Source organism: Pectinophora gossypiella, chromosome 5 (genome assembly GCF_024362695.1).
Source record: "Pectinophora gossypiella chromosome 5, ilPecGoss1.1, whole genome shotgun sequence".
Lineage (NCBI taxonomy): Eukaryota > Metazoa > Arthropoda > Insecta > Lepidoptera > Gelechiidae > Pectinophora > Pectinophora gossypiella.
This window is the reverse complement of record NC_065408.1, coordinates 2001606-2014471: the sequence shown is the minus strand read 5'-3', so window position 1 is coordinate 2014471 and position 12866 is coordinate 2001606. Positions and strand designations below refer to the sequence as shown.

At 39.0% G+C, this 12866-nt stretch overlaps 1 protein-coding gene across 2 annotated transcripts in view; it reads left to right on the top strand.

Annotated features, from left to right (window-relative positions):
• The window catches only part of LOC126366622 (cardioacceleratory peptide receptor-like), a 478107-nt gene that overhangs the window by 211718 nt on the left and 253523 nt on the right, over positions 1 to 12866 (top strand). The gene's annotated exons all lie outside the window — the stretch shown is intronic.

Genomic DNA, 12866 nt, shown 5'->3' with positions numbered 1-12866 from the left:
AGAAAAAATATCAAAACAATTGTAAATGCAAAATAATTATGTAATTGAAAGAACTTATCATACTGTTTATATACTTCGTGTATCTGGGAATTATTCGGCCTAGGTGTGTTGCAGACTTCCAAAGGTTGTGTATGTAACTAGACTGTCAGTTAAGTTTGCAATTACATACACATACATACATAAACTCACGCCTATTTCCCACTGAGGTAAGCAGAGACTATTGAATTCCATAAAAAACCTAAAGTTAAATTAATGTCCGAAAGTCAGATGATCGTTCGGTTATTATTTACTTATTTAAGTTAGTAGTCGTTACATGAGCTATGTCAGGGGCCTTTGGCGGCTCAATAGTAACCAGGGTTGATGAGGTTAGTAATTCACCTCACAACACACTCGATAGAAGAAGAATAATATCTTTAAAGTGACACTTGACAGTTGTAACAATAAAATATGAAATATTTCGGATATGGTACTCGTAGTTTATCATTCGATAATAAAATTATCCAATAATATTTTTTTATTAAGATCATTTTTAAATATTTTATTTTTACAAAATAAAAATGCGATTTTTTTATTTGTGTATTACATAACCCGAAACACGGGCGGCCATGATTGAGCTTCGTGTGATGTGACATTTCACATAATAAACACAAACTGTTTGACAGTTTTTTTGCTTATTAAAATGTGACGTCACTGGGCAAAATGTCACTTGACCAACAGTTTTCGCGCGAAATTTGAAGTTAATGAAGTAAAATATTATGTTTTTTTTTAATATTAGATAAAGCTTTTTCGAGAAAACAAATTATTTTAAGAAGTATAAAATAAACGTTTATGTATTTTTTTAAATACTTATCCGAAAGCTGTCAAATAACCAATTGTAATACAATCAACAATCACTGGAATCACATGCCTAATAAAGAACTGGCAATTACTACGTCACACGTGAAAGTATGAAAATTATCTAATTTCTCACTCAACTGCAACCAGTAGACAACGGTCCAAATACTTAACTAATTGCTTGATTACTTTAATCAATGCTTCAACTTATGGACACATTATACATACATAAGTTACCACCTATTTCCCATTGGGGATGGCCGATAGACCATAGAATATCGCTTATTGTGATCTTAACTCGCCCCTTCTGCTTTTTCCACTTTTTTTTACCTTTGATGGGTTTGCTCTTGGCCTCAGACTTGCTCGAAGGCATTGACGAGGCCTAAGACGGAGCGAGCTCGCCCAGAAGGTGCCTGTTCACTCTGGCCTTGAAAGCACCCGGGTTATATGCATTCGGAAATACAGAAGACGGCAGAGAATTCCACTCCTTAGCAGTGCGCATAATGAAGAACGATGCGCTTTGTGCGTATAGTTGGGATATCCACCAAATAAAAGGGGACTGAGATTGTCAGGAGGGCTCCTTCTCCAGACTCTTTCAGGGCAAGAGTGAAGGCGCTTTTCCTGCAGGCATGACTTAGAAGTGTTTTCTTAGTCTCCTTATATGTATTTATAGGCTATTTGTGTTAGTATTAGTACTATTATTAGTTACCTATATGTAAACATGTATACATATAGGTAACTAATGTTAAGACATCCGGGAAGTACATCTGGAGCACTGGTGATCCCGAAACACAGGCTCTGGCTTATCTCGGGCGCCAGTCTCCACTCGTACATACCCTTCAATTGTGCATTATTTTGTGAAACCCATTTATGTACATTGTGGAGAACAAATAAAAAGATCTTTATTATTATTATTATTATTATTATTTGTATGTATGTTTATGTATGTGTAAATATAATGTGTGTTTATTGCACGATCCCGTGCTCCAATGCATAAACTTCTTTCACCCTAAGGTTGCCTGACAGAAATTGCTGTTTATCAATAAGGCCGCCTATTGTGCTTATTTTTATTCGTATGTTTATGTCCGTTGTATATGTCGTTGTGCAATAAAGTATTATTGAAAAGGGGGGTGGTGGAATGAGCTCGTGTAGATCGCGCTCCACTCATCATCCTCCTGTCTTGATCCCACTCTAGGTGGGATTGGCACAACATGTATGTCGTATTCCTCTTCCATTCATTTCTGTCAGCCGTCATCTCAGTACTCACACCTTCTGCTTCTTCCACTCATGCTAACAAAACAGCGAATGAAGTGGATGTTATCATCATCAGCCCATTAACGTCCCCACTGCTGGGGCACGGGCCTTCCCTATGGATGAATAGGGAGATCGGGCCTTAAACCACCACGCGGGCCCAGTGCGGATTAATGGTTATTAACGACTGCTAATGCAGCCGGGACCAACGGCTTAACGTGCCTTCCGAAGCACGGAGGAGCTCGAGATGAAAACTTTTTTTTTTCTTGTGGTCACCCATCCTATGACCGGCCTTTGCGAAAGTTGCTTAACTTCAACAATCGCAGACCTAGCGCGTTTACCGCTGCGCCACCGAGCTCCTCGAAGTGGATGTACTGACATCCATCTTAAATAAAGGTCACTGGGGTTAAAAAGGCCTCATCGAAGTAATGAAGTGTGCTTATTAGCTTATATATATGCTAGATTGTAATATTGTGAAGCATATATTTAATTATAATGCTTTATTTAAATAAATAAAAAAGCTGTGCTGTTTTCGGAGCTATAGGGACAGCGCAAGTGGTCACGATTCTTCCTTTCCTTCATTATACCTTTTTTCTTATTTCTAACCGCAATTACTATGTATCGAACACATATTTGCGTCTGATTATACCTCAATGCATTGAATTTAGTCTTTTCCCTGACCGTACTCCACATGACAGCATTATGATAAGAAATGCTATGTCGATCGTAGTATGACACAAGTGTAGCATGTCGCAATGGGGCGTGGTTGCGCAGGAGTGGACCGGTCAATTACGTGTTACGTGGTAACCGTGGCAACCACATCATATCGTCTGATAATCTGTAATTGTCGGGTTAGGTAGCGGTTGCTATGGTAAATGCAATGGTATAAAGTTGGTAAAGGGGAGCTGATTGAAAAGTAAATATTTTGTAAGTTAGAGTCAGTCACTAAGGACCAGTGGTGTGCCTGTTCCCAAAATGGAAATATTCCCGTTGTAGAGATTTTTTAATAGTCCTTACTATTAAAGAACCAGTGTTCTTACCCTGGCTGCTTTTCGTTTTCAAATTGTTCTTTCTTGTACTCTGATCTTATTACGATTATGACAACATAATCGTTTGCAATTTAGGGGGCTAACTTCCACGTCAGTAGTAAAAAGGCGCAACAGTTATGTAAGAAGTGCTTTATTGCCTAACCTTTAGGTAAATAAGATCAGAGTACAAGAAAGAACAATTTGAAAACGAAAACCAGCATGTGCAGCATGTTCAGTAGGCCTACTTATTTCTCAAATCAGATGTCGCTACTGTTGAGTGTTCTTAATTTTTGGCAGTTCACCGTACTGCTTGAGTAAACAAACATTATTATTTAGGTTATATTTGTACACTAAAAACCTTCAGCGCCATTTGTCCGGCCAAGTAGTTAATGCCATCTGCGGCAAATCTACAATAAGTCACGTCAAAAAAAAAAAAAAAAAAAACAAAAAAAACTAAAAACATTTGCGCAGCGTTTAACTGCAAAATCATAGTATTATATTTATTCTCTAAATATAGAAAAGAAGGAAACTTATAAAAACTTATTTTTAATCAAAGCTGCTTTTTTACAACTGGTGGTTTTTCTTCGTAATTCATCCTTTATATACACTTCAGGTTGATCCACATTTTATAGCAATATATCATGAATTTTAGCTGGACAGTATGGAGAACTGTCAACATTTAGGAACGCTCTATAGACTTGCCGCCTACATTATAGCTTCTAGTTTTTAACCTCTGTGTACCCAGATTTATGTTAAGTATAAGTAATCCATAGCGATAAGCAGGAACTCATCTCTCTGTTGACTTTATCGTCATGACATATGTATTTACCTAGTAACATTTCCCTTATAGGATCACTTTCCAGGAAGATATAATCTTTGAGGATAAAAATCCTTATTTGGCAAAGGCCCCTAACATTTGTCTTACTTGGCCCGCTTTGCCCGCTTTGCTTTGGCCAGACTCTGTTTCCAATCAGCTTAAAAGTTGAAAATAGAAGTTGAAATGTAGTTCCGGTCGCCCTGAGAGAAACTACGAGAATTAGTGTTTGTATGTTCTGAAAATAATATGACACTCATGTAAAATGCGAAAAGTAGTGCAGGCAACATGAAGCAATTGCTATCAATTTGCTAAAATGTTGTCCCTATGAATAATTTTACATTAAATATGAACACATACACATGCTAAACACATGTGGTAATACATGCAAGTCCAGTTGTAGATAACCTAAAATGTCTCAGCGATTTCAGTTTAACCTACATTCTCTTACAGCCCTTTCACACGGCAGTCCAGTTTTGCAGGATCGGCTTTTTACGGTATCCTGCTAAAATGGACGCTGTGTTCACACGGCAGTTCAGTTTTGCAGGATTCAGTAAAAAGCACGCAGGAAGCCGTGTGAACACCGCTATTAAAATATATGTGTGATTAAACGGGATCCCGCTTTTTACTGGACTTCGGATCCAGTTTCTAGTGACAAAACCGAACGGCACAATTCGACCGGATCGGTTTTTTGCAGGATCCCGCATGCGGGATGCTCGTGTGAACGCTAGCATATAAACATATTCGCCATCAAACGGGATCCTGCAGAAAACGGGATCCTGTTAAAAACTGGACTGCCGTGTGAAAGGGGTGTTACACTTGTTTAAACAAGGCAAGAAAAGCATTTATGTTTATGTGAAGACGCAGAAATGTTATGTAAAATTTGCATGAAAAGATGTGGTTGTGTAACCATATGAAACATGGTCAGTAAGTAGTTCTTTAAAAGTTATGAATGAGCAACTTTTTCTCAAACGTTTTGCGCAGATTTATTGTTGACTTTTTTATTTTTATTGCCTTCAGAGTGTTTATTTCAAGTTTAGAGTTATTAGAATCTGCTTAGCTCCATGTGCAAAACGCAGCAGGGGCTTGTGTGAAGTATAGGCACCTTAACGCTTTACATAGTAACAGGAGACGAATTTCGAGCTCAGCGATGAATCTGATCGTCTTTCCATCTTCAACGTAACATAACACACGATTATTAAACTAAGTGTATTTGATTTGATTTTGATAACATAACAGACGGAGTATGTAACATGCTTATATCATAAAGTATAAGCACTTTTTTATCCCCTTAGAGGGTGATTTGAGGGATAAAAACTGTCGTAGCTCTTAAACTATCTCAATATCGAATTTCATCTGAATCGGTTAACGTTAAAACTCAAACGAACAGACAGACAGAGTTACATTTGCATTTATAATAATATAAGTGTGGATTGGAAAAGGATAAGAAATGAAACAACAGGCCGCATTGAAGTTCATTTCATTAGCAAGATTATTATTCCATATGTAAAAAGACGATTAAATCTATCATAAAAATTAAATAAATAGCGTAAATATAATCTCCTATTAAATAAATCTTACGATGCGTATTTGTTCCCGACGTGGTGTCGTACGCCCCATTTGTAGTTGGCATTTTTGTCGGTTTTCACGAACGTGTGGACTGGGCCCGTGACCCCTTTGTTGTCTCGGTCGCGGTCGTGATGGTGGTCTATATCGTAGTCGTGATCACGTTTTGGACGCTGCCATTGCTCCTCCGCTTCATACTCCCGAACTGGAAAGAAAGTGCGGTTGTTTAGGTCGCTTTGTTGGCGATAAAGCGATTTTGTAGCTTACATTTCGGAAATTCTAGACTGATGTCTCTGTGGCACACCCTAGAATCCTCGGACCATACAAATATTAAAAATAACTGCAGAGTAGTGGATAGTAAAAGCACTACCTAGTTTATCGTGGTATATTTTTGCAAGTCAATCAACCGTACAAGAATTCCTAATTCGAAATATTATTATTATTTATTATTATTTTTTATTTTAATATCCCTTCCAACATCTACCTCTACATATATGGGATAAATCAAGAATTAGGCTGGCAATATATCCACCAATCGCTACTCGTCTGCAATGGGACCCAACCTTGCCATGAACCTTGAATTGGCCCTTGCGAATACAATAAGTAGGAACATCTACGGAGAAAAGTAAGCTTTCTCCAGAGGTCGTGGTCGTGTACCTACTCGCTATGGTTGTAAGAGTCAATGGTTGCAATTAGCTACGTCAAATTCTGTCTAGCGAAACTCTACTGGAGTATTTCAATCATTATCTTCTTCTATAGAAAACAACCACCTTATGCTACAGTTATCTTATCGTTATCACCCAACACTATCTATCTTAAGTAATCTCCGAGGATGACACAACACTTGCTCATCAGGGGCTCACACTCCCCAATCAGGGGCTCACACACCCTATCATGGGCTCACACACCCCTATCATGGGCTCACACACCCCTATCAGGGGCTCACACTCCCTTATCAGGGACTCACACTCTCCTAAACAACACTTACCAGGTATCCTGTGTACAGGCGGCAGGACCTGTGGTGGACGTGGAGGATGAACATGTCTGACATGTCTGATGTATCTCGGAGGTATTCTCTGTAGACCATGCACTGGGTAGAACGGCACCGACCACGCTGAAGTCGCCAGAGCGAGGCAAGAGAGGATTAGCTGTGAACATTAATTATAAAGACGTTACAGAAAATGTTATTTTATAAAATTAACATAGTGTATTTAACTATTATAATAAAAACATTATTAAATAGTGACAAGGAACAAACTGGTGTTTTGCACTTGGAAGTAGAACCCTCGACCTGTCGCCATCTACTACACCTACAGTCCACACACACAAAGAGTCGAACACTATTCGCAAAAAAACTAGGTACAGAGTCCAAATAGATCTAGGCTGTTTATCTTTGCAAAATTATCCAGCCCAATAAAATACACATTAAGGTATAACTACATTAGAAAGTTGATTGTACCTATTCTACTTATAAAGCAGGTTGCATATCGATTGCCATACTATAACATTACAAATTATAATGTTATATAACATTATAACAATATACGCAATTATCTTAATCAATGATTGACTAAATAAATGAGGTCGGATTGTGTAACGGTATTGAGACTCTTTTGAATGTTTTAAAATTATTAGGGAAAGTTAGGTACCTAATATAACATAAACAGCCTTTTGCTACGCAGAATGTTCGCTTATTCCACTCCGACCAACTAAACGGATCAACTAGTTGTTCCGATCGGAACTCAGTATGTGCAATTCTTCCCACCAATCCAACTACTCAAAAGTAAGTCATATTAAACCACTTTACATTTCTATAGAATTCCGAACTGAACAACCAAGTTGAACAGTTCCAGAGAAGACACATTAATTAATTAATCGGTTAATTGTTAGGTAATTTTGTTTTTATCAATTTGAAAAGGGCGACGTATACGAATGGAATAAGGGGTACTGTTGTATGTATTCTGTCCCATTGCTGGGCACAGGCCTCCTATCCATCAACCTAAGAGGGTATGGCCCACACCACACATACCACACTGCACGCTATACCTACATACATAACACCACGCGAGGTGTATAGTCTAAACACCCACTCCTCACCAACTATTCTTTTCCGCGGCTATACAGGTTGTGAGAAGCTGCAGTAGTTTTAGGCGGATGAGACGTTCGTTATGTAAAAATTGACGATTCAAAGTGTAACTATGTTACCTACTGAATAAAGATATTTTTGAATTTGAATTTGAATTTATGTCTAAAGGCGATCCTATTGCCATTAACCGGGTACAAATCCTCGAAAACACGTGATATTAATTACCATAACATAAACATAAGCAGCCTATACACGTCCCACTGCTGGGCACATGCCTTCTCTAAATCAACCGGTGCCGCGGTGGGGGTATGGAGCATACTCACTGCGGGTTGCCAGCAGTGTTTTTACGGCTAACAGTGGCCTCCGAAGCACGGAATCATCTTACTTTTTTAGACAATCAGGTGATTCAAGCGTCTAAAAAACCAAACATCCTTTGGTTAGTCGCAAAAAGTGATTTCGACAATGTCCCCATCGGGAATTGAACCCGGACCTCCAGAGAGAGTCTAACGCTCTAACCACTAAACCACAGAGGCCGTCCATCAATTACCTACGATTACCTGATGATCAATTACTATGAACCAAATATGAATTCAAACTTATAGACATGTTTAACTTAATTAAAAGTTATCACCTGCCGCGGTAGGTAACTGACTTACATAATATGATTTGTGTTTATAGGTATTTTACTGCGATTCCGTTCCCTTTGCCTTTAAACTGCTTCGCGTAAGATAGTCTCACTTTCACCAAGGCAACTTGCTACAATTTGCTGGTGACTATTATAGAAAGTAATACGTAAATGTTACAAAGTATTCAGCCAGTATTGTATTACCTGCGCCCCAGAGATCTTATCCGTGTACTTACTAGGGACCTTTTGACAATAAACTTGTTATTATTTCTATGAACTGTTTTGTTTTCTCCCTAGTAAGTAGGTACTACCTATTTTGTTGGCGTGCTAAGAGCGTGACAATATAGCTATTCATATCTTTGCTTCCGGAAATGCTGGGCTGGGAGCGAATACGCAGCATCAAACGGAGCATACCTCGTGTTAAGCATTATTATGTGGCCCTCTCTTTCGTTGTGATATGTCTGCGGGATTCAGCTTGGGACCTCCCGATTGTGAGCCCAACGCTTAACCAATGGACCACGGAAGCCATTGCATTTTTTTTTGACGTGACTTATTGTAGATTTGCCGTAAATGGCATTAACTACTTTTTCGGACAAATGGGGAGCGCTGAAGGCTCTCACCCGGTACAACGTTTAAACCAACAGGCCTGAGGGTGCCCAGTTGGGCGCGAACCTCGGGGCGTCGTCTGAAAGGAACAGTATTTGAAAGAATTAATCGACCTTAGTGGGTCGATAGCGATAAGCGCTGATTGAGGGAAATCGTCGACCACGCTGAGTAGGTATCGGGGTCCTGAAGAATTACATAATAACTATCTATATCATAATACATATATTATATAACACTATTATAAATAATAAAATTTAAAAAAAGTAACTTACCAAAGTAAAATGTTCCATAATAATAATATAATCAGGTGTTCTATTCTACATTTGGTTCAGCAGTGACAGTGGTCGAGTCTGCAGGTCTCTTATAAGTTAGGAAGAAAACGAATTTAACACTTTCTCGCGATTTTCCGCTTGATCGCACCGGCGCCGGCGCAGCTCCGGTTGTCCGCTGACAATGTGTCTTTTGTGACGATTTGAGAATGATAAAATGGTAGTCATATTGACATCTTTACTTTGCGTAGTTTAAAATGTAAGTAAGTACTTAAGTGTTGTAATCTTAATATATCGTCAACGGACTTCTTCTTATCATGTGGGTTGTGAGGTGGAATACCAGCCTCATGTGGTTGGAATAGAAGAAGAAGTTTTACTAAACGTCTAAACACGAAATTACTATAGAATTTATATGTAAAAGCACACTGTGACGTGTGAGTGTGTCAGGATCGAAGCAAATGGAATTCTATAGTCTCTGCTTACCCCGGTGGGAAATAGGCGTGAGTTTATGTATGTGTGTATGTGTATGTGACGTGATAAAATGTCGGACTAATGATTACGTTTTTCTTGATTAAAATTCATAATTAATAATTCATGTTGAATCTAGTACACGACCCAGTTGCCAATAGGGCTAACATGCGCAGCGTGATACAATTTTGTCCTTTTGTCGATTGGTGCTAATATGTGAACCCAAATAAGAAAAAAAAAACCTACCAAAATGCGCGCATGTTAGGGTAGAAAACAAACTTATCCATTTCGACAAAATTTATTGAATCCATCGATAATTTTAGCACGTTTCGGGTGAATATCAAAACGTGTCAAAAGTTTGGTGGCGACTGTCATATAATTTTTTCGTGAAAAATTGGGGAAATTAGGAAAATTGGGAATTGAAAAATTCCTTTTTCATGTCGGAACCGAGGATCCTTTTGGATCTTTTTAATGTCGGAACCCAATTTTTCACGAAAAAATAATATGAAATTTCGCCACCAAACTTCCGGTTGGTTGGTCTGGCTATGGTTTACTTTTACTTCTCTACAAGACAAAACTATCCTATATTCTTTCTTAGGTCCCAAACTATGTCCATACCAAACATCAGAAAAAAGTAACAGACGGCCCAACTGGGCACCATCAGGCTTGTTGTCTTAAATTTTGTACCGGGTGAAAGACCGCATTTCCGACCGCACTCCCCATTTGTCCGGCCAAAAAAATTACAATAAGTCACGTCAAAAAAAAAAAACAGGTAACAGACAAGTTACTTTCGCATTTAGGTAAAATAATAAGTACTTACAGTTACTGCTGCCCTCTGTCAGGTTCTATTCAGAGGCAGAGGACAGGAGTCCTAGTATGGCTTTGTAATAGACTACTCTGGGCGCCATCCCACTCGCGTCAGACAGAGTACTGCGGGGCGGAAGGCAAGAGGGAAACCACTGCCCTATTTTTCCCTAAAAAGTAGCATGGAGAATGCTACACCGACACGAGCGCGGCTCTTAAATTGATGATGATGAATAAGTACTTAGTGTGGATTATTTCCAAACAGTATAGTTTGGCAAATTGTATAGTTTACTAAATGAAATAAATATATTACATTCAATCAGCAACGAGACATTTGTTCACGGTATTTTTTCTATATTTGCAACAGTTTTTGTAATGAAGTAGTTACAATTTGGCAAGGGATGCGGTAACCGATATCGGCCATTTTTTATGCAGCGGTGCATTTCCGATCGGAAGCATCAGAGCAAACAGATTGGTTGTCTTATTGATTGACTTTTTACCACGGACACACTGAGAGAATTGAGAATTGAATTGAATTGAGAACTCTCTATTAGTTATGTATTGTATCTACTTAAGTATTATTTTTTTTTGGTTTTCCCTTCGCGGTTTGGAAGTTCAGACAGGCAGTCGCTTCTGTAAAAAACCTGACTTCTCAAATCTTCAGGTTAGGTATGCGGACTCTGTAAGAAACGGGATAACGCTAGGGGATGACTTAAGTATTTTACAAGTATGTACAAGTATTCATATGCTGCACTATTCCGCCTTTGAAGGCTCAAAAAAATCTGATACCTGATGCAGCTAATGCCGAGACGATAGAAGAAGACATCAATGCAGGGAAATGTTCATGTAATGTACTTATGCTTATATGCTCAAAATTGAATGTGTAATCTCACAGCACGAGAGAGGATCTTAACAAATCCTAGGTCATCAACTACCAAGACGATCAAAACATGATGATATATTGCCTTCTACACAAAACGTTCCAAGAATAGCTAAGCTACATACATACATACATAAACTCACGCCCGTAATCCCTAATGGGGTGGGCAGAGCCACAAGTAATCAAAGACAACTTGCAGCCACTGTTGATACGAAGTCCAAAGATGGACATAGCTAAGCTATTTATATTTTAAAAAGGACTATTCTATTCGTGACAACTGTTCCCATCTTGGTACCTAATTGATGATGTAAAGTTCATTACAATCCACCCTCGTGCTAAACATTAATTACATTACAGCGATTGCTGGCTAGGAGTGGACGAAGGTGGCGATAGTCGAACAGCTATTCTCTACATCGACAATCTTCATTAGTGGAGAGGCATGACAAGAAGAGAAGATAGTTCGCTGGTGAAGGAACTTCACTTTCTTTCTTCTTGTTGTTCGTCCGAATCAATCACTCAGTGTATCCCAAGCGTGGCCGGCGAGATGCAATAATTACGTGATATTACATAAATGTCATTACGTCGAGATTACAACTGTACCTAATTTTAATCTTCGCTGGAGCGGGTCCGCGCGGTCCAAAGCCGATGTCATCGGCTATGCCTCCTCGCTCCATTAGACGCCCTACATTCTTTACTTCCGAGTAATTAATATTCTTGTGGATTTACCTAATGAACAGCGGTGAAGGAAACCCACATTCCCGAGAAATGTATTTCGAAGGTATGTGACCTAGTCTATATTGGGCTGGTTTTCCCTTCGCGGGTTGGACGGTCAGACAGGCAGTCGCTTCTATTAAATACCAGACCTGTCAAATCTTCAGGTTAGGTAAGCGGACCCCGTGAAAAACGGCATAACGCTAGGGAGGTGATGATGATGATTTACCTAATGAAATGACTCACTAGATTACTTAGATAACCGTCCTGTACTCAATCAGCGAAGGAAAACACCGTGAGGAAACCCACATCTACTTACCAATAGATTTCAGACTACCACAATCGAAGATTGTCATCTAATCGTTCTAGCAAGTTGATATTTGTTTTTAGCCGAGCTTCGCGCCCAACTGGGCACCCTCAGGCCTGTTGTCTTAAACGTTGTACCGGGTGAGAGCCTTCAGCGCACCCCATTTGTCCGGCCAAGTATTTAATGCAATCTGCGACAAATCTACAATAAGTCACGTCGAAAAAATAATTGTGGCGATTTTTTCGAAATACGCTCCATGATTCGTGGTTGGCCCTCGTCCTTTTATTAAGATGATTTAAGCAGCATTTGTCGCAGGGGCACAGTAACGCCGCTCATCGCTAAATAGTCCGATTCTGGAATAACACACTCCAACTATACACACACTCACACCATAACACACTCCATGTTTAAGTCCCTTGTAATAGGGGGCGACCCTATTGCCGTTAACTTGGCACAAATCCTGGAAATCACGTCATATCAATTATCTATGATCGAAACATGAATTCAAACTCATAAAGTCGAATTCAAAGTTAAAAATCATATTTCAATCGTTAGTCAAATAGGCAGGTATGTAAATTGTTTTTTAATCTAAACAAAACAAAAATGTAGGTGAGTAC